A 22,887-nucleotide genomic window follows, 5' to 3' on the forward strand; every position below is an offset into this window, starting at 1 on the left:
TTTCTCATAGAATACGTTGAACATCCCCCTTGGCCGTTTTCTACAGACCCTTTAAAAAAAAACGAACATTCCATCCCCAAACTCATGCTCATTTTCTTTTTTATCTCCGCTCGGGATGTTCGTTTAATTTATTTACTACGAACTCCCTTATGTTGATTAGCATTTCGAATGACAATTCAGGGGAAGAAAGGTGGCGCGAGAGATTTTAATAAAAATTAGGCTCGGCCAAGGTGACGAATACCAAGGATGACAGAAATGCGCGTGAGTATTTTCCCTTCCTCTTTCATTCTCTCCCTTCCCTTTCTGGTTAATTTAGCAGAAAAGCGAGACGCTCGAATCCGTAATCGAATTTTCCAGGCGTTCTTCACGGATTAGACACGGCGTGCTAATAGCGGCTCGAGAGGCATTTGATTAACGCAAATAACGCCGCACCTGGCGCGTTGTTTTCTGAAGACTTTAAATTTCACACTGCTCTCCGACTGCTCGCGTCCCCTATACCCAGCAGGAGCCCTTTCAGCCATTCAAACCCTCTCGCGGGTTAAATGCTTGAAATTACTCGTAGCAAGCCGAGTGTTGGTATACAAGTACGACGCGTTGGTATATTAAAACCTATTTACATGCGGGTGGAGGAGGGTTGCGCGAACCAATCCACTTGAATTGTGTTCCAGGAGTTATATTCGCGTTTATCGCTTATCCCTCGTTCGCCACTACCTCACGCTCTCTTAACGAAAATCGTCACCTCGAATTCGCATCTCTCCGAGTATCTTACACAGCGCACGGTTCTAACGCGTATTTCGCCCGGTGAGAAACGGCCGGTCTCTATAACGAGACTTGGAAGAACAATCTCGTAAAGGGTGTGTTGGCGCCAGCAACGATTAACGAGATCGACGAGCTGATTTCTATCTGCAAACGAACGGCCGTGTTCCCGGCTGTTTCGCTAACGTAAAGGGACACAGCAGGTGTAGCGCGAAGACACGACGAACGATGGTGCAGCTCCCGTCAGCTTCGATTAAAGGGACCATGGCTTAATTCGGGAAGAGCGTAGCTACAGCGCGGCCGATAACAGAGACGCTAAATTCGAGGATGTGCCTGCTCGACGCGTGCCATCGGCCGTTTACGTCCAGCATTATCTTATTACCAGCGATGTGTCTTGCAGAGCGACGTCGCACACTGCACTTACGTGCATAGATTGTCTGGCGTGACGAATTGGAAAAAAGCTTGCGACGACGCGATGCTGCGCGACGATGGCAGCCGTTCGGTTCTTCGGTGGAAACTGGCAGCTCGAGGACGACGAGGAAAGGTAAGAGGCTGAGACGCGAGTTACACGTGCAACGACAATACGAGGAAAGTTCTCGAGTTTGCCTCGAGCTCGATTAAAGGGGCCGTCTCGTAGATACGGTCGATGGAAGGCTAGAAGCGTGATAACAGAGACGTTTGACCGTGCTACGTTGCTCGTCGATCGATGCGCGCAACCGAATGCCTTTACGGTCCGTTCGCTGCGTTACACAAATTGTTGCAGTTACGCGCAACGTACGTAATCGGAAAACTCGCGCGCTATCTTACTGTATCCTCTTCGATGGATTTGTTCTACTTTGGAACCGAGATAAAAAGGCACCGTATTCGCGACAGACGGCGTATACGAATCGACTCGTTTAACAATTGTATTCTTCGTCAGAACCTTTTTACGATTACGAAACGTAATTGAGTTTCGTTGCGAACGAAGGATGCTCTATTCGCTTAGGTATACACGGGTTGTTACATAGATCGGGCCACATAGATTTCACGATCCCCACTTATTTGCATGCAAATGTAAAAATGCTGGCTGTGTTGTTGACTCGTTCTTACGCGAAGTTCGCCGTATAGCCGAGAGGGATAGTTGGCAAGAATAAAGAGAAGGAAGGAAGGACGCGGCAAGGGGAAAATTCGACGCGCGGCTTTGCGATGGAAACGAAACAGGTGCACCGAGAACACACGGTAATGAGAATCGATAATGGCAGTCAAACGAAATCGCGCCTCCGACGAGATTCCACTTTCGGCTAGACAGAAGTCAAGCCGAACCATCGACCGGGATAGCGTTTCCACGGAAAGGGGATAAATTGAACGACGATGCTCCCAACGAGATCGTTTTGATATCGTGATTCGTTTTTAGTACATCACTGGACAGTTCTGCAAGCTATAGGGATCTCGGCTTTTTGTAGCGGGAACGAGTAGCTACGCGCTCTGCTACAAAGCGACAGTTAGTTGGTTGAAGTAGACTAGCCGCTGGTCAATTTTCTTTCGTTTAACGCCCGTTAGTTGCAAACTATACGGGACTAAACACAGAGATGTAATTTTTAGAAGGAACGACGAGGCTTTTACCTTTTACCATGGAAAATTTGATTCCATCGTGGACAAAGATAGACATTCGTAATTTACTTTTATTTGTAAATTCAAGCGTTCGAGATCGAACGGTTTCTAGTATTTCTAAACGAAAGAGAGGAACTCGCGGAGCTAAGCTTAGCGAGCGCACACGCGAAACGAGCGCTTCTATTTGTCCGATCATTAACGTGCAAACACAGTTTCTAGGTAATTCAAAGCTATTACCGTGTAAGTTTCATCGAAAAGGATCGATTGCAGGATATTTTTCCGGGACTGTTCGTCTCCACGTTTCCTCGGTACTATGTATCTCACGGGAACAAAAGTTGCACTATCGAGCGAGAGAAAACCGAGGCGGATGATATTCGAAATAAATTTAAACTTTTCTCGTAATTAAAACCGACCGTGCAAGGAAAGCGGATAGCAAAATACTTTGCTGCGTATCAAAGGGTGAAATGAATTTATTCCGACGACCGGTGCATCCGAGCAATTGGATTTCAGCATGGATTGATCGAGCTGCAAAACGAAAGCTGTTAGGCAAGAACGGAAACGTGCGCGTAAAAGTCGATGAAAATCGATGGAGCGGGGGGTCAATCGAGAGACTACGGGATTAAAGAGAGCTTTTAAAAGCTCCACCCAGCTCGTCTCGCCCGTCAAGCCTTTTTACATTTTACTGTTTTACGCCGAATAATTCGGCCATAATGTAGTTTCATCGAGCATGCGAGGCGTAAGTGGGCGCGACATCCCCAGGAATCGAATATCACGGACAGCGTTTAAATTATTATGACGAATCGGGATTTGAAAGAGCGATTCGGCAGGTACGACGAGTCGTTTTGGAGGATTTGACGTTCGATACGAGATACGACCGGTCGTCGAGTTATCTCCGTTGCTCGATAAAGAAAGGTTAAAGCTCGATAGACGAACGAACGCGCACGGTATTCTTATCGTGACTGGTCGATCGCGGAAAAGAATACACCGGGTACGAAACCGCGTGGGAGGAAGTTTTGACCGTCTACCAGCGAAACTATTCTCAGGAGGGAGCAGAGAACGATATAAACGGTTTGCCTGGAGCGAGAGTTTTAAAGGAAAGCAAGTAGAAACCCGATCTACATTGTTCCCCTTTGAATCGAATCTTTCGCGAACGTAAACCGCGCCGCGCGTTTCCTCTCGCTCGCGTATTTTACCAAGTGGAATCATTTTTGAAACTATCGAAACGAGATTGGCGCGATTGTACGCCGAATTCCAGCGTGTCGTGACTAATTCGCGTAAACCTTTCCAACTGATAACGAAGCGAGAATGTATGTGCCGGACAGAGAGTATGGAAACACCGAGGTGTTCCTCGGTGTTGCAATATTCATCGCTGTCTTCCATTTTCGGGACAGAAGCTGCGTCACCGATAACGAGCATTGTGCGAGAGGACAGGAATCGAAAGCGACCTAGTCGTCGGGTCGGGGTGATGCGACAACTTTCTCGATTGTCGTATACGGTAGGTTGGTTCGGTCGCGAATTCAATACGGCCGGAGTAACGATAACGCGCGCGTACGATAACTCGACAAGGTCGACGGCGGTTCAATTCGAACAGTGCCGTTTGCCAGATGCGATCGCCTCGTACTCGTAGCTCGTACAATTTCGTTGGGAGAGATTAGACGAAAGAGACAAGGAGGGAAGAAGAGGAGGATGGAACGTGGAGTTTCATACGACTCGCAAGCGCGCCACCTCGACTCGCGTTAATTGATTAGTCGGCTTCGAACTTGCGATTAACCAGTCGACCTTCCATTGTCGGATTTTCGATGCATGAAATTTATTAACACGGATCTCGTCTGGTTCGAGGCGAACGTAATATTCCGTAGACGCGACACGTCCACGTTCAACGTTCGCGAACGAACATTTGAAAAGAGGCGATCACGGAACGCCGGCTGGCCGGATCCCGCGCGATACTTTCGCAATACCTGGCTGTCGTTTCCCTCTCTTTTTCCAGCCGCCATCCTTTCAATCATCCTCCGAGCTGTCTTCCAGCCGTCTTTCCCTCTTTGTCATTCCGGCTTTATCGGCTGACACTCACCGGGTCCGATATCAAGCTCGTCGTCCGTCCCTCTGTCCTCCTCCGTTTATCTCGATCTCTCGGCCGTATTCTCGTTCGCCAGCCTCCCTCTCGCACCCTCTGATTTAGGTCGCAGCCAGCCCGCTAACTGATTGAGGGTGATTGACGCTCTGGCTGAATACCGGACAAGCCCAAAACCCATTATTTACTGCTCGGGCCTCGTACAACGTTATAATTGCCGGCAGCTATTCCGCCCTGCGCGCTCCCTCTTCCTCTCGATTCGATTTACCCCGCCCCAACCGGCCAATCCAACGAGTTGGCTTATCGTCCGGTACCTGCTAACTCGAACCCACCATGGAATTCTTGTTGCGATCGCCCGAACCTGCGTCCTAATTAAGCACACTACCCACGAATTTCATTGGTTTAGTGTTCCCCTAACGTGCGGAAATATCGAAAGCACGGCGTATCAGCGCTATCGCTGAAATTCCTTCTCCGACATACCAGTGTCTCTTTGTGCCGTGCCGTTTAGCTTGAAAACCGTCGTCGCAACCGGCCGCGGAGGATGACGAGCTTTACGAACCGAAGCGAATGCAATTTGAACAGCAGGAATCGCGTTTTCCTTGTGCCAGCATTCTCCGTCTAGAACCAGCTACGAATAATAGCCAGATCTCGCGATGCCGCTTCTCACGACCGCGTGCCAATCAACCGCTTCTGGGTATTATCTTTTTATTTTCTAGATCGTCGATGGATAAATCAAACTTTGGATTTCCATCGGCTTGGTTTTATCGGAACAGCCGGAGAAGGCAGGCGAGAAAGGAGAGACAGAAACGGTAACGCGGCCGAAGGAAAGTGGGCTCGAACGAAGTACGTCACGTCCGGCATACAGTTTACCTTGAGAAGGATCGATCTCGAAGGAGTTAAGTGGCTGCCGGTTCTTCCAAGAAGTATACCCATCGACTCCAGAGTAGGAATCACGTTCATGGCCGACCGTGCTCCATCGCGGCCTCTGTCATCTTAATCCCCGGGATCCTTTTTACACGGCTTTCTCATTCGCGTCCTCTGTGTACCCGCCACCTTGTGGACTTTGCTGCCCAGACCAAGACCCGGGACCACCTTCTCTCTTATCCGCTTGAATTACGGCGAGGCACGTCCGCCCCTAGTGGATGTCCTGCTTCAGGCTGGACCTCGTCCAGCTTTCACGGAAAAGGAACCTCCGTCGTCAAATGGCCGAACCGTATTAAAACGAATCTGACCTACGTGATGTTGGATCTTATTCCAACGTTAGGAAATCATCACAGCTTCCTGCCGGATCGCTTTCGCAACTTTTATCGAATACCGCAGGATCGTCGAACGCGTCGCGTTGTCGTTCTCTTCGCTTACTAGAAATCTTCCTCCAACTCGATACGTTTCGCGCAATCTGCTGTCGGACAGACGTCGCATCTTCGCCGTTCGCTCTTATACGACGAGAACGCTTCGCTGCATCGGACATCGTCGCTATAATCGTATCTATATAGCGTTCATCGACGAGGCGTCACGTATGACAAAGATGGTGTCGCAATCAGGTAGAATCGATCGGTCAGTCGATAAAAGCTCGAAGGATAGATATTGTCCGTGAAGATGGCAGGCTGGCGGTGATCTTCGAGTAGACAATAAATGGTCAAGCGCTTTAGACACGTTTCCGTGAGCACGAACTATGGGGCCTTCCGATTGTACAGGCCAGCAAGGTTTCTCTTTATTCTTCGACCAAGGGGAAGGTCGATCGGCCCGATGCCGATCAACGAACAAAGCGTTTCTCCGTCGACTAAGCTCTTCCTTCTCCTTTTCTTCGTCGACAAGCGTATTCGTTGCTCCTTTTCCTTCTCTCCTTCGACAAGTATTCCTTCAGAAATACTCTCGCCGCGAACGTTTTCCAACGGACGGTACGCGCTAAGTAAATTGCATTTACGAAATTTTCTCGAAAGTATTTCGATTCGAACAAAATTCATGTTCGAAAGAGGTTTCGAGAATTATGTACGTGTTTCGGGATGCGTCGACTCGAACTACTTTATCGAGCGAAGCGTTCGTTTCGGGAATGTCTTCTGCCTGATTTCCATACCTTCTGTTTGCTCGTTTACTCGTCGGGGTAGACAAGGGCCACGGGAGCGTGCGCAAGTTCTACGACATTTCTTTAAAATTCGTCGAGTGAGAAGCGTTGATTAAGCGACATTCGTTTTTCTCCTTTTTGTCTGTCTTCCTTTGCGTCTCTTTTCCCTTGGTTCCGGGCTTGTTAAGGTGCGACCTGTGTATTCGCTACGAGGTAACGTCTCTCAAAGGACTCCTTGGACTTGGCCGGTTCTTCACGATAACGAAATCGTTGTCGAAGTCTCTGAGATCCTACGTCTTCTAGAATCACCGAACAAACCTAATTCTTTCTCCTCTCTTCTCTCAACCTCTTCGAATCTACAGTTTCCTCAACGAGGACTATACCAGTACGAAATTTCGACAAAGTTTGGTCAAAACGTTCGCCGAGTTCTAAAGCAAGTAATTTCATAATTGCCTATTCCCTTCGTACCTGTTCGTACGTCGTAATTCTCGCTTAGATCGTCAAAACGTACGCGACATTCGCGATATCTTGGATTCGTTCGCTCGTAGAACACAATTATTACGGTACTTTGGTATTCTTCTCGCAGTTTCTTTCTTACAGCTTCCTAGATACATCTTATCTCCCAGGCCTGAAACTAGCTTGAAACTCGAGTGCCGGTTGGGAGAGATAGCAGCGAATTGTTTGGTCCCCCGAGTGAACTAGGATGTGTATAACGGTGGTTAGAAGTTGCCAGGATGCTTCCAAAACGTCGAGGCGGGGGAAAGCAGCAATTTCTGCTTCGACGTACCACGAAGAGAGCGGCTCGAAGTTGCGACTCGAATTGTAAGTCGAAACCTGCTACGATGCTGTTGGTACTTTGAAACTTCGTCGCCCCGGAGTAGATTCAACTATCCAAATTTCCCCAACAAAGAAATAATCAACGATTATGAGCCCGGGACACGTACGGCTTCAACTTTGCCTCTCTACCAAATTCACCGTCATGGCCGCTAGTTTGCCACCGTACAATTCGCCGTCGAATTAGCTACGTTTCAAGCAAACGTTTATCACGTCTGGTTTACCGCTCGTTTTGCCGATATTAGCACGCTTCTCGAAAGACCGCAGCACTTTTTCGCGGTAGCGCGAGTTTTCTCGAGTTCTTTGAATTTTAACATTCGCGTAAATATGGTAATGTATGAAAAAACGAGCGACAAGATTCGACGAGATCGGCCCTGTTCTCTCGCCATGTTTCTTGTCCCTCGTTTCTACATCTTTAATCTGGCGTACCGCGTAGTTCGACGTCCAACCGTAAAACTCTCGTCGCCAGTTTCCGATTACGAGCGAGAAGACGTCCAATTTGTTTCTTCGTCTCGCCGCTCAAAGATATCGAACAACGAGGGGAAGTGTGTTACGGGAAGCCGTGTTAAGGAAATAGGGAAAGACAATCTGAACTTTCCAACTTCCCTCGAATTCCGGAGGTATCCTGGCGTGATTCGACCCGCGCCTTTCGCGATTACTCGTTATTCCTTGCGAACTTACAAATTGATCACGTAAGACTGGATCGAACAGTCCCAGGAATAATAAGCGACCGTTTTGCTTTCCGTTACGCGTCTTCTCGTAATTGGCAGAGTGAGCAGAGTCGGTCGAAGCAATCGGAATAACACGGCGAGCTTCCAATAATGATTTCGAACAATGACTCGAACCTGCAGAAAATTTACGCGCGATTTATCAGGTCACGAGAATGGGAAATTTATTTCTAGACAACAGGCAAATTGCCAAAATAGTATCGCTGCAGCTTCGTAAATAATCCTGCTGTGGATTCTCCTGTTCCACCTTTCCAATCGTTGTTCTGATTTCCAGGAATGACCGATCCGGGACGTCGAGCAACTAGCTAGAAGTAGAAACGAAGAAGAAGCGAACGAGACATCCGTGATCCGTTGGACGAGAACGATCCGAGCTCTGGAGCCAGGGAAAACCTTATTATGCGTTTCCCCGGAACTCCCCGCTTTGCACGGATCTTGTAAAGTGGCGAGGGTCGCGTCAACCGAATAACCAGACCATAAACCACCAGAGGCCAAGGCAGAAGGACGGGTCGAGCGGCAGGCCGACTGCTAGAACCCGTTTACGTCACCCGTAAACCGGCATCCTGTGGATTTCGACGAGCAAATACACTCGTGGCTATGGTGCCTCGTAAACTCAGTCAAGACGTGAGCTGACGCACCGCTTTCCTGACGTTTCTCCAAAGGTGAATGCTCCTTACTTCTCCTTCCTTTCTCCCTTTCCTTCTCCCTTTACTTTTATCCTTCTCGTTGCTGACAGCAGCCGTTTTTTCAATAACATCGATGTACAAACCTGGTCGACTCCTTTCGCCTTGCTTTCGCGTCGCATGTTTCTCAACAAGCAAAATTTTAGTTAACGAGAAACAAGTTGATTCAGTTGGAACGTTTCTACATGAACGTCCTACGAATAGAGCGAGGCAAACTATAGACTATCATTTCGCGCGGTAGAACACGAGCTACGGCCAGCTAATGACAGTTATTACCGATATGACAGTGATGTAGTAATGAAACCGCGATTGACGAATCTAATTGTAGTAATGCGTTTCATATTTTATCGAGTGCATGCGGTATCGCGTATGAAATTTTGATTTCCAATAGTTGCCAGTGCAATTCCACGTTGTCGACGTTTCATTTTATGCGAAACCAGGGTATATCGTATATCATTGAAACCTACCAGAGGGCAAGGTTAAACGAGTGTAAGTAATGCAACACGTTCGATTCGTACGATTTATCGATAAATTGATAAATTATTCATTCAGTTGCGTCATTACGTGTGTACGTGTATACACCGTTCCGATTTCCCGAAATACTCTTTTCGATAATGTCTCGCGTAAAACGAATTGTCTAGAAGGATCTTCATGTTTCAAAAGCGTATCTTTTTCCGCGAACCTTCTTCTATTTTCGAGGAATGTCCTAACTTTTCGTAGAATTGTTCGTAAGTGACGTCCGTAACAGTACACTAAATAAATTAACCTATAAGCTAGCTAGCTAATATAGAAGTAGCTATTTGAGGAAATTATCCGGGTTTCGTTTCCGTTGGGTCGTTTCTCAGCTTCTCGTTATTGATTTTACATGGAAAATGGTACTACCCATGCGAAACAGTTGGAATTTCTGTGAACTCTTTCACCGACGAAAATAACTCGAAAAAAGGCAGAGGAAAAGGAGCGGTAAGAGTCGAGAGAGGCGGATGGTGCTCGTTATTTCGTCCTTGCGAAGAATCTGCGAAGAACTCGAGCGACACGCGAAGTTGGTTAGCTCCGGTCCCGTTGTTATCAGCGAAAATTTTCTCCGGCGTGGCATGCTCGTCCCCGTTATGTTTCCCGACCTAAAGTCACGGTGTATCGCGTCGCAAACGACGAACGAGAAGACAACCAGTTCAGTTGAAATTTACAGCGGAGAAAGTGATACGAATTTCCAAGCACGGCCGGCCAGTTAAGTGCTTCAAAGCGGCTGCTAATTATCGCTGTAACGACACGGATTGTATCGCTATCGCGGATTCAATTCGACACCGTCGCCACGCTCTTCTGGTAAATTGATACGATCTTCCTTCATCGATCGGGAACTTCGATGTTTGCGCTCTCCACCGATGATTACATAATATAGAGTTCTGCCGAGCCACGAGGATCAAAGTTCGTTCTTACTTCTTCCTCTATCGACGTGATTAAGTGAAAATACTCGTGGCTCGTGCCAAGTAACTGTGGAATAGCGGCACGCCTTATCTCACGGTATACCCTTTTTAATTGCAATTACTTAACAAGCCAGGGGTAATTTAAGAATGTGTCGTAAAGCGAGATCGCAATGCGCCTCGAAGATTTGTTGTTGATTGTATTTAACGTTACAGTGCACGAGTTTGAATCGGAAGGAAACGAAAAACGCGAGCGCGATTAACGTCGCAGTCAGTAAAGTTCCTGCGACGTTATCCTAAGCTCGTTCGTTCTCGAGTTATTCGATCCTGGAATTAATTGGTAATTGGTTAATTGGTTAAAAGGTAGAAGCCGCGACGGGGGACAAGGTTTACGGGAGTTGCGAGATTCCATAAAATCGGGTTGCAGTTTTCATCGTGGCTGCGTCATGTAAAGTTCCGGCCGCTTAGGGAAGAACGAAACACAGACGGTATATTTACAGTAATAGTAGCGTGGCACGAGTTACTTCCGGACAGCAGTGGCGATGTAGTAGCCGGCGGGCATGGCGAGTATGGCAGGCATCGCGAGCACACACACGTTTCGCGTGTATGGCAGAGTTAAAGGCGGGCCTGCGACTACGAGAGGTGAAAGGGTTGGCAGAATCGAAAAGGAGTAAAAGAGCTGGAACGGTCGATTTAGAGGAAACACGCGTCCGGTGTCGCGTGCGGCCGCGGATATCTGATACGAGCGAAACGCGAGCGTAATTCTCTTCGACGCTGTCGCGTTATTTATAAATCGTCCTGAACTGCCGCCGGTTATTATCACCGGCCGTTACAATTTTTCACTGGCACTCCCTGCTCCAAACGTCCGCTTAACTAATTACTATTAATTTAACGGGCCGGGCGTTCGTGCCCCTCGTAATTTCCATGCCGCGACAGCTACTGTTCGTGGATTTCGATTCCAGTTTCGAGCCTGGTGGACCCGAGTCCGCTCGGATACGCGTCACCGACAAAAAACAGGAAAACAGGACAAAAAAAAAAAAAAAGGAAAATAGATAAGGCAAAGTGCATGCTCGTTAAACGCGCGCGATACGCGGACGAGCTGCTCTTTTGACGCAGCCTCGCCACTTTGTTCGCGCTAACCAGTCATTACGCTCTCTCTTGCCTGGCTCCGGTTGAGAAAAATGCGCGACACCGGATGCATCCGTCTTCCCTCCTGCCTTCTTCCTCTCATTCGACCACCATCGGATTATTACACGGCCGTTAAATCGTTGGTCAAGAGTTGTTTCGACGGATGAGTTTTAATATTCCCTGAATGTTTCCTCTGTTTCACCGATCCTTCTTTCTACAAAAAAAAAAAAAAAAAAGAAAGAAAGAAAGAGAGGTAACGCGTTCGCTTTTATTGCGGGCTATTCCGCAGGTAAATACCACCCTGAATCGAATCACGAGCGAGTATTTTTCGCTTCTCTCTTTCTTTTTTTCGTTCGTCTTTGAATTATGGGAGCAGCTGTGCGGCAGCGTTCTACCGCGTCGTGGATTAGCATTGATACAGTTACAATTCGAATTCGTTGGTAATCCATTCACTTTGGCAGTGTTCGCGACCCGAACGTTTCCCGCGATCGGCCGGTCATCTCCTTTTAAACGAAAGACAGTTATTTCCGGTATCTATCCAATTAAATTTCCCATACTACATCAGCCAGGAAAGGATGTCGTAAAGATAATTGAAAGACGAAATTAAAGGAAGGAAGCCGAATAAAATGGCGCGATTAGAGCGACGTATACGAAGTAATCCTGGCGAGCACGTAAAATCTGGTCATGACGTAAGCGGATTAAGGTATTAAGAGGTTGAAGTTAAGAAGCTACCGACTGATACGGCTCGTTCCGTCTTGTCAAATACCGCTTACCTTAATCATAGGATAGTCGACTCATTACTGACGTTTCGTGCCGGTACAGAGGATGACGACGACTGTCGAAAACGAAGGAACCACGTAGCCCGATAATAAGATTTCGCTTTGCGCTATCGAGCCAAACCGAGGCTCGAACAACAGCGAAACTACGAAACGCTGGCTGACGTTGACGTTCGTAGTGTAAACGAGAAATTGATTGATTAGGAAACTTTCTTATGCTAAGGAACGCTACCAATACTTGCGCTGGCGTTGGTCGCCTCAAAATCTCATTACGAGCCGGTGTCGAGTTTAGCCAAACAGACCTGCCAGCTGGCAAATTCGTTTCACGGTCTTTCGAAAGATCGACGACAAAACGAAAGGTTAGCGGGTAGTTTAAGGGTTAATTAAGTTGTAGGAGAGATCTATCTTTCCTATTAGAACGCGAACGGGAACGTTTTAGCGAGAGTAGCGTGGAGACGGTGCTCGGACAGAATCGTCACCGATCGTCCTAAGAAACACAAGGTGGTTTCTTTGAAGCAGAGCGATAACCCTCGGGAATAATATCAGATTCTCTCCACGCAACTGCACCGGCTACTTTACGACGTTTCGCCGAGCAGCTTTTTAACGGCAGCCTAATTCGTTTCCGCGTTGCACTTTCGCAGCCATTGTATTTCTTGTTTGCGACGAGCACGTGGTTTTCCGTGGAAAAAAGTTTCGAAGAAAGTGGCGTTTCACGAGCTCGCGCCAGCCTTTATTTCCTCGTGCTCTTAGCTCTCGAGTGCGAGTAATCCTCCCCTATCTGCTGGCCCTGTGCCTCGTCTTACCTTGCCTTCGTTTCGTGCTTTCTCCTCGCTCCCTGTCTCCATTTGCGTTGTTCGTTCGGTCTCTGACGCGTGACTCCGCACTCGTTTCCTTCGCGATCCTTTTTCAATTTCTTCTCGTACTCGCGTACAGAAAGGCGCGATCGAATTTACGCGCAACACGTACATTCGACGATTGTTTCCCCGAGCTTTTCTCCTCTCTCGGTTGGCTCTCTCGATCTCTTCGACTCGGCAGTGCCTGCGCCGTTTCTTTCACTGTTTTCAGCTCGTCGCGTTCCTTTATTCCGCCTCGGTCACATTTTCTCCCGTCCTCTTTACCCGTGCATTTTCTTGCATAGTCGGTGAACCGGGTCGAATACATACTTATGCGACGCGCGTGTTACATGCACGCGGTCTGTGATACCTTTTTAAATATATTATGTATGTGTGTACGTGGCTTTCAGGTGGAAACAGGCGAGACTACGCTACACACCAGACCACACCGAATCACACAGCGCCAGGGAAAATACAGTTTCGCGCCGGTTGCTACGGTATTCTTCGGTTGTATTTAACTTAAATATCACGAACCCAGTGAATACGTTGAAACTCGCGCGACCCAGCTTTCAAATACTAATTCAAACGATCGCGATTCGACGCGGCTTTCCCCATTCATCCGGCAGAGCTGCGATATTTTTGCCTGCGATAGGGAGAGCAAGGGTGGTGGCGTGTCGCGTCGTTTTGCAGTTTGGATCCCGGCAGATTTATCAGCCGCGTCGCGCGACAAAGTATTTGCATACATTTCAAGTAATTACTGGCTGTATTTCAAAAAATTACGCTCGCTCGTTGATGGATAGAACTGTTGTCGCGCGGCGCTGTTTCAGAAAGTTTTTTTCGGGCCGCAGCACGGCCACCAACTTCGCACTGTCGCTACCTTTCCCCGGGGAAACGACCATTTCGCGTTCCTGCTACAGTGTCGCGTGGTTATTTGACGAGAGAAAAGCGCGCGCGATCGCCACATAAAAATCTGGATGAATAAAAATTCGCCTGAAATCATTATCGGCCGTTACCATTAATAATCACGAGGCTCGTAACAACATCCCACGGGATTTAGATCTATCGGTGAGTTTCACTACGCGTTCCTCTTTTTCCTCTCTCCCCCTCCTCCTCCTCTCTCTCTCTCTCTCTCTCTCCTCTCGACGTTTCGTTGCCACGGTGATGCAACCTCGTTTAATTGCGAAACATTTCCGCCACAACACGAGCAGATGAATCAACGGCTCGTGGTCTCTATTTCTGTTTAATTACAAAATATTCGCGATATCAACTCTCGTCTCTGGCCGTTCTTTGAAAAAGTCGCGATCCTGCTATTATGTTAGTTTCTTTGTCCGGAAACCCGCGAAACCATATTTTCTCACGCAGTCCCATGGAAGATGTCGCGAACCGAATTCACTGGAAGAGAGGCGATTCACGGCGAACCTTTCTCGCTCGTAACTATGTCCATGTCGTTATCCACCGAACTTTGTTGGATTTCAATGGCTCGTGGCATCGTTAGCTTTCCAGATTCGTTTAATTTCAGGCGGTCGATCGCGTTGCTCCGTGTCGACCCGATCTAAAACTGATTTAGGCGCCACGCTAGGCGCTTCTGACAGGTGAAACTGGTTGAAGCAGCGCGAAAATTTTAGTTTAAGAACGTAGCAGCTAGGGAAAGCTCGAGAAAGTGTGAAGCATTAGCTGGAAGGAAGGTTACATCGCTGAAAGTAGCGTTTCGCGTGAACGCGGCGATTAAAGAAGAACGAGGTTTATTCGCGCCTCTCGATTTACGAGCGACCGATAACGAACAGCCATTTTGTGGACTAAGTTGCTTCGTTAGCGGCTCGTTCGGTGGCTGTTGAAAAGTACGTGGAAAGCGATCGCACGTCCGACAAACTTACAGGCGAAAAAATAAAACTGCGATCGCGATATCGGCTTGCGAACTTTGATCGGATGCTCGCCATCGTCATCGTTTAACATGTCCGCGGCAGTTCTTCGACGAACTTTGCCGAGCGTTAAGCTGAAACTCCATTAGTACGAAACGGCCGTAAAACGACGTGCTGTTCTCTTTGCACGTGCGCAAGCTTTGCCGTGGGTTTTGCCGTTAAACAATACTCGAAAGATGAGAGGAGAAGTGGGAAATACGAAAAAAGCAGACAGAAAAAAAAAACAAAAAATCGAGAAAAATAGCGGATGGTGAAAATACATAGGAGTTGAAGTGGATCGGAATTTGCAACTGTTTTCGAAGACTGCCAGGCGATTCGTAAATCAGAAATCGATAGCTCTTTCCTCGACGGTATCAATTTATTCGATTTCCCTCGGCCAGTTCCCATTTGCCATCGATTTAGCGAGCCGGCTCTCCGATCGGTCCGACTTATTTAACACCACACCCGTGCTGAATTTCCGGATCGCTTGGATTCCAATCGTTCCAATTAAAAATTCAAAGCGAATCGAATTCCACGAGGTAGGCAGTTTCGAATGGCGATTCGGACGATGTTCGGTGTGGTGCGGCGCCTCGTTTCTATTCTCGTTTCATTTGCAAGCATAGCGTTTCGATCTTCGAATGCCGAGAGACGAGAGGAGGAAGAGGAGGAGGAGGAGGGGCGGTTGGTCAACGAGCTATCGTTGATCGTAACTCGCAGCGAGGCATCGTAGGACACGGGATCGGAAATATCGGTGTACGATATACACGCACCACGTCGATCTTCGCAGTTCACGGTACGACGTTACAATCGGCGGTACGCCAATGACCAACAAGTTTCTGATTGACGAGCCGCGACGTTTTCGAAAAGCGACCAGCTCCGAATCCTACGCGGGAATAGACAACTGCGGCGTTCCGCTAACAGGTGCTCCAGTTTGTAGGGACCGATTTAACCGGAAGCACGACAACGTTTCTGCATGCCAGCAACACCGCTCTACGAGCCATTGCGCGTTTGTTACACGTACAGCAGCCTCGTTTCTGCCCGATGCAACCGCTCCGTTATTACTCTCTTGTCGGTAGACCGGTCGTTTATTGTTATTCGGCACAGAAATTTGGACAACAGTCGGTCAACATCCCAAAGGAAAGCAGATTTCAGTTTATCGGTAACTGGGATTCTTGAGAACGATAACGCGAGGTTTGCCAGCGTGTACGATTCGCCGATCGTTCGGCAAGCATCGTAATTGAAATATTCAGGGCGAAATCGTGACCGACGAGAAGCTCCGCTGATCGTTAGATAAACGGAGTTGTTTTATTGGAGAAACAGAAACGCGGCGTAAATCGGAGTAAATTCGTTCCGCTTTCCGGTGGCAAAATACCGAGTATCTCTGAATGGTTTTCCCCTTTGCCACCTATTTCACATTTTTGTTGGGAACATACGTAGGTATAAATAAACGAGCACGCTTTGATCGCGAACGATTGCAGGAAACCGAGCCAATCGGAATATCGGATGACAAGCATACCGCGGACACGGTGCAAACTCGCACGGTTGGATACGTTATGGATCGCAGAGGTTATTGCACGTTGTTCGAGAGTAAAGGGGCTGGCAGAGAGGGTGTGCTGTACAATTCGTAGGATAGTTAAGGGCACTGACGTAACTACTGCAGCTAATGAGGCATAAACAACCGGGGTGCTAGCTACTCGGCCCCGCGTCCTAACCACCATCCGAAAACCCCTACCTCTCCGTTTTACCTAACCAACTATCCCCGTCCATTTTAGTGGCCGTCTATAGTTTAGTCACTGTTCTCGTAAACTAATAATATCGGTGCGGCAGTACGGTCCTTTCGTGCGGCCAGCCTCGAATTTATCGTTTCCAACCACGTAGACTCTGCTGGTTTACATACTGACAGATCTTTCGGTCGGATCATTCCGTCGAAACACTCCTTCTCAACTCTTTCCACTTTTAACCGACTAACCGTGAGTCGGACCGGTTCACGGAACACCGCTTATTCTTCGTTTTCTCGTTAAAGCACAGCTACGTCTTCCCCTGACCCCTTTAGCGAACGCTCTAACTTCCGGCAATACTTTTAGACCCTGGAATGGAAAGGTGTTCGATAACTGAATTATTCATAAGTCCCGGGTGGCGCGTTACGGCTTTTATTTAATTCGGAACAACTTAGATGCGTTTCGAACGCTTTCCAGCTATGTCACGGTATCGTTTGCCAGCAACCGCGATTCTTCACGAGGTATTGCAATGCCCAATGCGTATTTCAACTTGAACCGTAAAATCGGCCGTTTCTTCCTCTCTTTGTTTCTTGCCCGTTTCAACGAATCGCGATCTGCCTGGAATTCTAATCGCATGCGACACGCAACAAGTTCGCGTGAATGAACGGTCAGCGGCGAGCTTTCGCCGATTCGTGCGCCGTTGATAATTCAAAGGGAATACGCCTAGGGGAAAAGACGATGTCGAGATGCAAATTAATATTTATACAAAGTTGCTAATCGCATCGTGCGCGTCACGATTTTACCGCCAGTGTACGAAGCACGGACTAGGCGTTGACTCGCACTACTGGCGCCCCATCTGGTCGCCCTGCCATAAAACAGGTCGAACAGGGGGTTGCGAACGCGGCGCGTATATAAACGAACGAAAGATAAATTTGTTCGCCCGGTGACGTTCCTTTCGGCAATTAAGAGGCGAGCCAGACAAATTGCCGACCTGTCGTAAAACGTCCTCCCGAATTTTCTCGAAAGCCGCCGGTGCTTCGTGGAGCAGACACGACCAGCGTACCGATTCTCATACCAACTACGGACGACTTTTCCAACGACGACGACGACGACGACGGGCGCCATTCGTTGAAAGAGATCTCTTGAAGGACTTTTACTTCTTCCCGGCTAGAGGAGCGTCGACTAACCCGATAAGCTCTCTTCGTCCACGTAGCGATAATTACGTAACATCAGCGAGCTATTCGAGCTCTGTTTACTCCGAGGAAAACGCGGGAAAGTGGGGACAACTGGAAGACCGAGGTGGGTCACGGAGGAAGGAGGGAACTGCCCCGAAAAAAGAAAAAGAGCTAGCCAGATAGTGAGCGAGAGAGGGAGAAGGAGAGAGAGAGGGGGGGAGGGGGAGAAGGGAGAGAAAGAGGGAAGGACCGGTGTAATTCTAACGGGTTTAAGAGAGTCGTTTTTAAAGCTCGTCGACCGAGAGAATCGGTGGGTGTAGAGAAAGACGGAACAGAGACAAAAAATAGGGAAACGGAAGAAAAAGGAAAAGAAAAGGGAACGCGAGTGCAAAGAAAAGAGAAGAGAAGCGAAGTAGGAGAGGCGGGAGCATCGGAGCGAGAAAGGCAGCTCGTTGCGAAAGGATGAAATGTGGAATACGAGAGAAAGAGAATGGACCATCTATGGAACTGCAGGGAACATCAGGCGGACGTACTTCTTTGCGTTTCAAAATAATTTCGTTAAACGCCCTTGGGGGAAACGTTTCCGTTGTTTAAGCGTACAACGGTTCGTTTCGTCGTTGAAAACGCTTCGTGGCTATGCTCATGCGTCACCGACAAAGGCGATACGTATTTTGGAGAATGATTCCGGAACGTTGCCTTGGTGCTGCGCTGCACCAAGGAATTTATCGACGTTTACATGTTCGTTAACCCGAAAACCTCCTTTTCCTTTTCCAATATACGTACATCCTTTCGAGCCCCTGAGAACCGGTTTACCGATCGACCGTTTTATAATTTGCATCGGCTAATCCTAGTTCAACGACCATCTTTCGAATCTAAATTCTTCTTTCGCACGGAACGGTTTCTTTTATACGCCAGTTCGAGCAGGGTAAAGCCGTTCGTAATTGCTCGTTTCGAGTTCCGAACGCAGAAACGACGTCCGATCTGTGTCAGCCGAAGTTACACAATACCACGTTTAACCAGAGAAACGGAAAATAAAGAAAAACGAGACGAGTGGAACCGGTGGTAATAGGAAGGGGAACGAGTAATCGAAGAAACCAGAAGAGTCTGAGTTTCCAACGAAATCCGAGCCAAGTCGACAGCTGTTTCTTTCGGCGCTTGCTAGACGGAAAGTCGATTTCGGTTATTTAGCCAATTACTATGCGATAATAAGTTCTAAGACGACGTTTTTTCCCCACATGTTCGCGTCGAGCAATTCGTTACCGAAAATTAATCTATCGAACGACCGACGAACCATTCCTCGTCGATGCTTTAACGCTTTCGTTAGCTTCATCTCGATGCTGTATTTCACACTCTGATCGGATAACTCGGTCAATAATAATCTCCGTAGAATTTCATTAGTCGTCACTGAGCGTTTTCCACGTTCTCGACGTTCGTGTATTCCAAACGGAAATCGGCGATATTCCACGTCGTCGAATCGTGTAAATCGCTTCTTCACTCGTTTTCCGTCCTCCAAGCCATTTGGATTTCCAACGATCAAACGTCCATGCCACGAATAATATCGATCACACTGTCGACTACATACCTTTGCGTTACTATCACCGTGATGTGTAAACTATTAATGTGTAATTTTTCGCCGCTACGATCGTTACTTTTGCAATTTTAATCGGTGGCTGCTCTCCTATATTTGTCATCGCAACAATATGTTCGATACGTGGACTGCAGGCTCTCTAAGACTCCAGCTCGCTAAGCTTTATTTTATTAGCAGATGCCGGGCGAAAAATCATTTTTCTTTTCTTCCCTCTCTCTCTTCCGCCTTCTCTTAATTCCCTTCTTTTTCCTTTCCTACCTACGCTGTGATACAAAATCTGAGGCTATCTAATGGAATTTTATTTCAGGACAATCGATAAAAAAATATAGATTTCCGCTTCGAACACCTTTATACCGCGCAGCTTTCCAACGCCTTTTTTTCGCCAAGAGATCGTCGCGATAACCCATTTATTCGCAGCGTCACGCAAAACTCGAAGCAATCGTCGTTTAATTGCCTCGTTATGTCGGTTATCGCGATCCGCGCCAGCCACTATATTAGTCCCTTCAATCTTGTTTGCTCGACAGGTTTCATTCTACGCGTTTTATCTTGTTCGAACCGGAATCTAAATGGGCGCGAGAGAACACGAGGAACAACAAAACGGCCACGCTCGTGAAAGCCGCGCCCAACGTATTTTCCTTCGTCCTCCTTGTCTTCGAAACGGCGGGAAACGTGCCAGGGAAAAACGCTACGTGCGCGCCAACTCAAAGGAAATCAAAGATACCTCGCTCTCGGATGTTGCTTACGAGATCGTCGATTTTACTGCCATCGTATTGTTTCGAAAAGCATTCGAAGGATCGTTCGAACGGTAATCGGTTGCGTATTGGTTGAAGAAGCGTGTACCTTCGCATTGCACTGTGTGTAATGGGAATTTTTCATTATCGTTAATTAATACCAACGTTGTCGCAGAGAAGCGTACGACAATGATTAAAGTTTCCTCGAGGGACGAAGGAAAACTCGGCGCGATGTTTTCGTTGCAGTGGTCCGGCACGATGGTTGGACAGCCATGGAAGGGAAGGTCGTGGAAGGACAACTAGGAAGGGCCGATTCGAAGTTACTTGCTGTTTCCGACAACACCGTGTAAACGGTCTCTTCGTCGTTTACATAAACCGACTCGATCGAAAAGCGTTTTCCTCGCGAACGTCGATCTCTGAATGCTCGTCGACGAACTGTTCCGCTACTTCTTGCTGCTGGCCTCCCTCCGGTAATACGGCTGCTTTTACACGTTTCGAGACTGAACGAGCCCGGATTCAATGTGTACGTGTAACGTTGGCGCGCTTTTCGTTCGATGAAAGTTTCTCGAAGCTCTGCCGTACACAAAGAAAAACCAGCACTACTTTCCACCTAGCCGTTCAACGAAATTAATTATGCTGCTGCATTAAATATACGTGGAATATTAACGAGCGCGCAGCTCGGCTCCAAACACCCGTTTAATGTCTTGCTTGCGTTGCAACAGTTGCAGACACCGGCGTTTAGAATTACGTTCTCGCGTGGGAGGATTGTTTAAAGTAACCGGACACGAAATGTGAAAAATTGGAACGACGATCGCAAGCATCGATTCCATTATTCGGTGTATTTAGTTTAGCTGTGTCCCACTAGCAACATAAAACGGCGCATCGAACCGTGCCGCGCCGCGTTGGCTACAGATAGAGGAATGTGTGATTCAATAAATGAGTTGGGACGCGCGTTCCTAGTGATTAGGAATCAATTAACTCACGTTGATAATTCACGTTGAATAGCCGGAACGCAGTTACTTTTAATCGATGCACGCCATTCTGTATCGTATCGGGGCGATAAGCACCGGCTATTTCGCCAGCTGTATCTCTGTTCCGATTGTTTCCCCGTTTCCAGATGGAACACCGATAGCCGCCGAACGTTGATCATTCCTGCATTTTCAACCGTACACTCGCTATTTCGACCTTCTATTTCTCCGGAACGTATCGAAAATTTTACCGGCTAAAACGTTATTTGTATTATCCTGCAACGTACAATGCGATTCGCAAATGCTTACTCATTGCCGATGAGAAACTCGAGCGCGGTGAAGAGCGCTCCAGGGACAGATATTGATAAGAATAACGAACGTCTGCGTAGCGCATCTGTTGAACTAAACAAAGGCAGAAACAAATGTGAAATTAAAAATTTTGGCGGGCTTAAGAAAAAAAAGTGTTTTTTAAAGAAAATAAACTTTAAGGTGCTATAACAATTATTTAAATAAACTTTTTTCTGTTTGGTTCACCCAGAAGAGAAATATATAATATTTTAATCCTTTTTTGGGTTTTTGTTTCAGTCAAAAATCACGAGGTGAACTTTAAAAAAAAATTTTTTTGTCTTCGTTAAATATATATAAAACCATATCTCAAAATTCAATAACTTCATCTCTTTCTTTCCCTTCTAAAAAAATCACAGAAAAACGCTGTTCTAGAATATCATAATTCAGGACACCCCTTTAATTCAGCTTATTTTTTCCCATGTTAGTTCGGGCAAACGATCTATGTTATTACTATTATATTATTAGCTTGGCTGATTTCTCGTTTATTATTCTCCTTTATTATCTATTAGTCCGTTGTTCGCGTACAATCTCACGATTCCTTTCCTTCCTTCATAAGTACGTTTACAGATACCTGAGTTGGCAGGGAACGTTGCACCAATATTTTCAGTAGTATCACTAGACGTCCGAGCCAACGGAATGGAAGAGCAAAGAGAAGAAAGGAAAACCATGGTTAGATGTAAAAGGGCACTCGCAGTGACTCGTGTTCCGGGCTGAATGGTCAAAGAACAAGCATCGAATGGAAGACGCGTGAAAGACGCGGATTCTTTTTTCCAATTCGCAGCTATGTGCTTAGAATTCTCGGAAACAACGTCGAGGTCGCGAAACGAACACGGACACGGATTTACGAAGTTTATTCTCGATTCTGAAATGGAACGCGGTCGAGACTATTTAGGCAAGATAAAATTGACGATGAACGACGAATCGCGTTTCAAAAGCGGTAGTTAGGACGTTAAATATTTCTAGGAAAGTTGCACCGTGGCACGGCGATGTCGACGAACGATGAATTGAAAATTGCAAGTTTTAGGAAGCCGCGCGGCAACCATCCTCTGAACTGTCCGCCCATGAATGCGAGGAAATTGGAGAGTGATTCTCAACGTCCGAGGAATCTGTTCCCTTTTCGTCGACCTTCTCGAATCTTTCCACGTTTTCGCTTCTTCCGGCCCGATCGCATCTTTCCCCGAGCATTATATCGCGCGCTTTCTCTTCCTTCCTTTTCTCGTTACGAGTAACGATCACGATATTGCCGTAGAGAAATAATTATCGTCGAAGCAATCGCTGTATGGTTGTTCCAAAGGTTGCATATATATATATAATAGGATGCGATGTAATGATAGAACCCTCTGATGGTGCATGCTCATTGACAGCGCCGGTTGACGTGCATCGACGACGACTCGTGCAGATTTAACGAGACTTTTAAGGTATTGAGAGGATTCGGAAATACAAATAGTTTACTTTATTTCACACACAACAGCTATACATATATATTACACTCTGAAGACCTCGATATTCTTTTTACACGCTTGTTGTCAACCGACTCCACCAGATTCTCCTAACGGCTTCCAATCGCCTTTTGTCTCAACTCAGA

At 47.2% G+C, this 22,887-nt stretch overlaps 1 protein-coding gene and 1 long non-coding RNA gene across 6 annotated transcripts in view; one reads left to right on the forward strand and one right to left on the reverse strand.

The window, feature by feature from the left end:
• LOC100644170 (nephrin) overlaps positions 1-22,887 on the reverse strand; it is a 253,734-nt gene that overhangs the window by 82,804 nt on the left and 148,043 nt on the right. The window lies entirely within an intron of this gene.
• Positions 3,063-11,415, forward strand: LOC110119318. Its single transcript, XR_002307711.2, has 2 exons — positions 3,063-7,301; positions 8,316-11,415. It is a non-coding gene; the product is annotated as an uncharacterized LOC110119318 (long non-coding RNA).

Source organism: Bombus terrestris, chromosome 5 (assembly GCF_910591885.1).
Source record: "Bombus terrestris chromosome 5, iyBomTerr1.2, whole genome shotgun sequence".
NCBI lineage: Eukaryota > Metazoa > Arthropoda > Insecta > Hymenoptera > Apidae > Bombus > Bombus terrestris.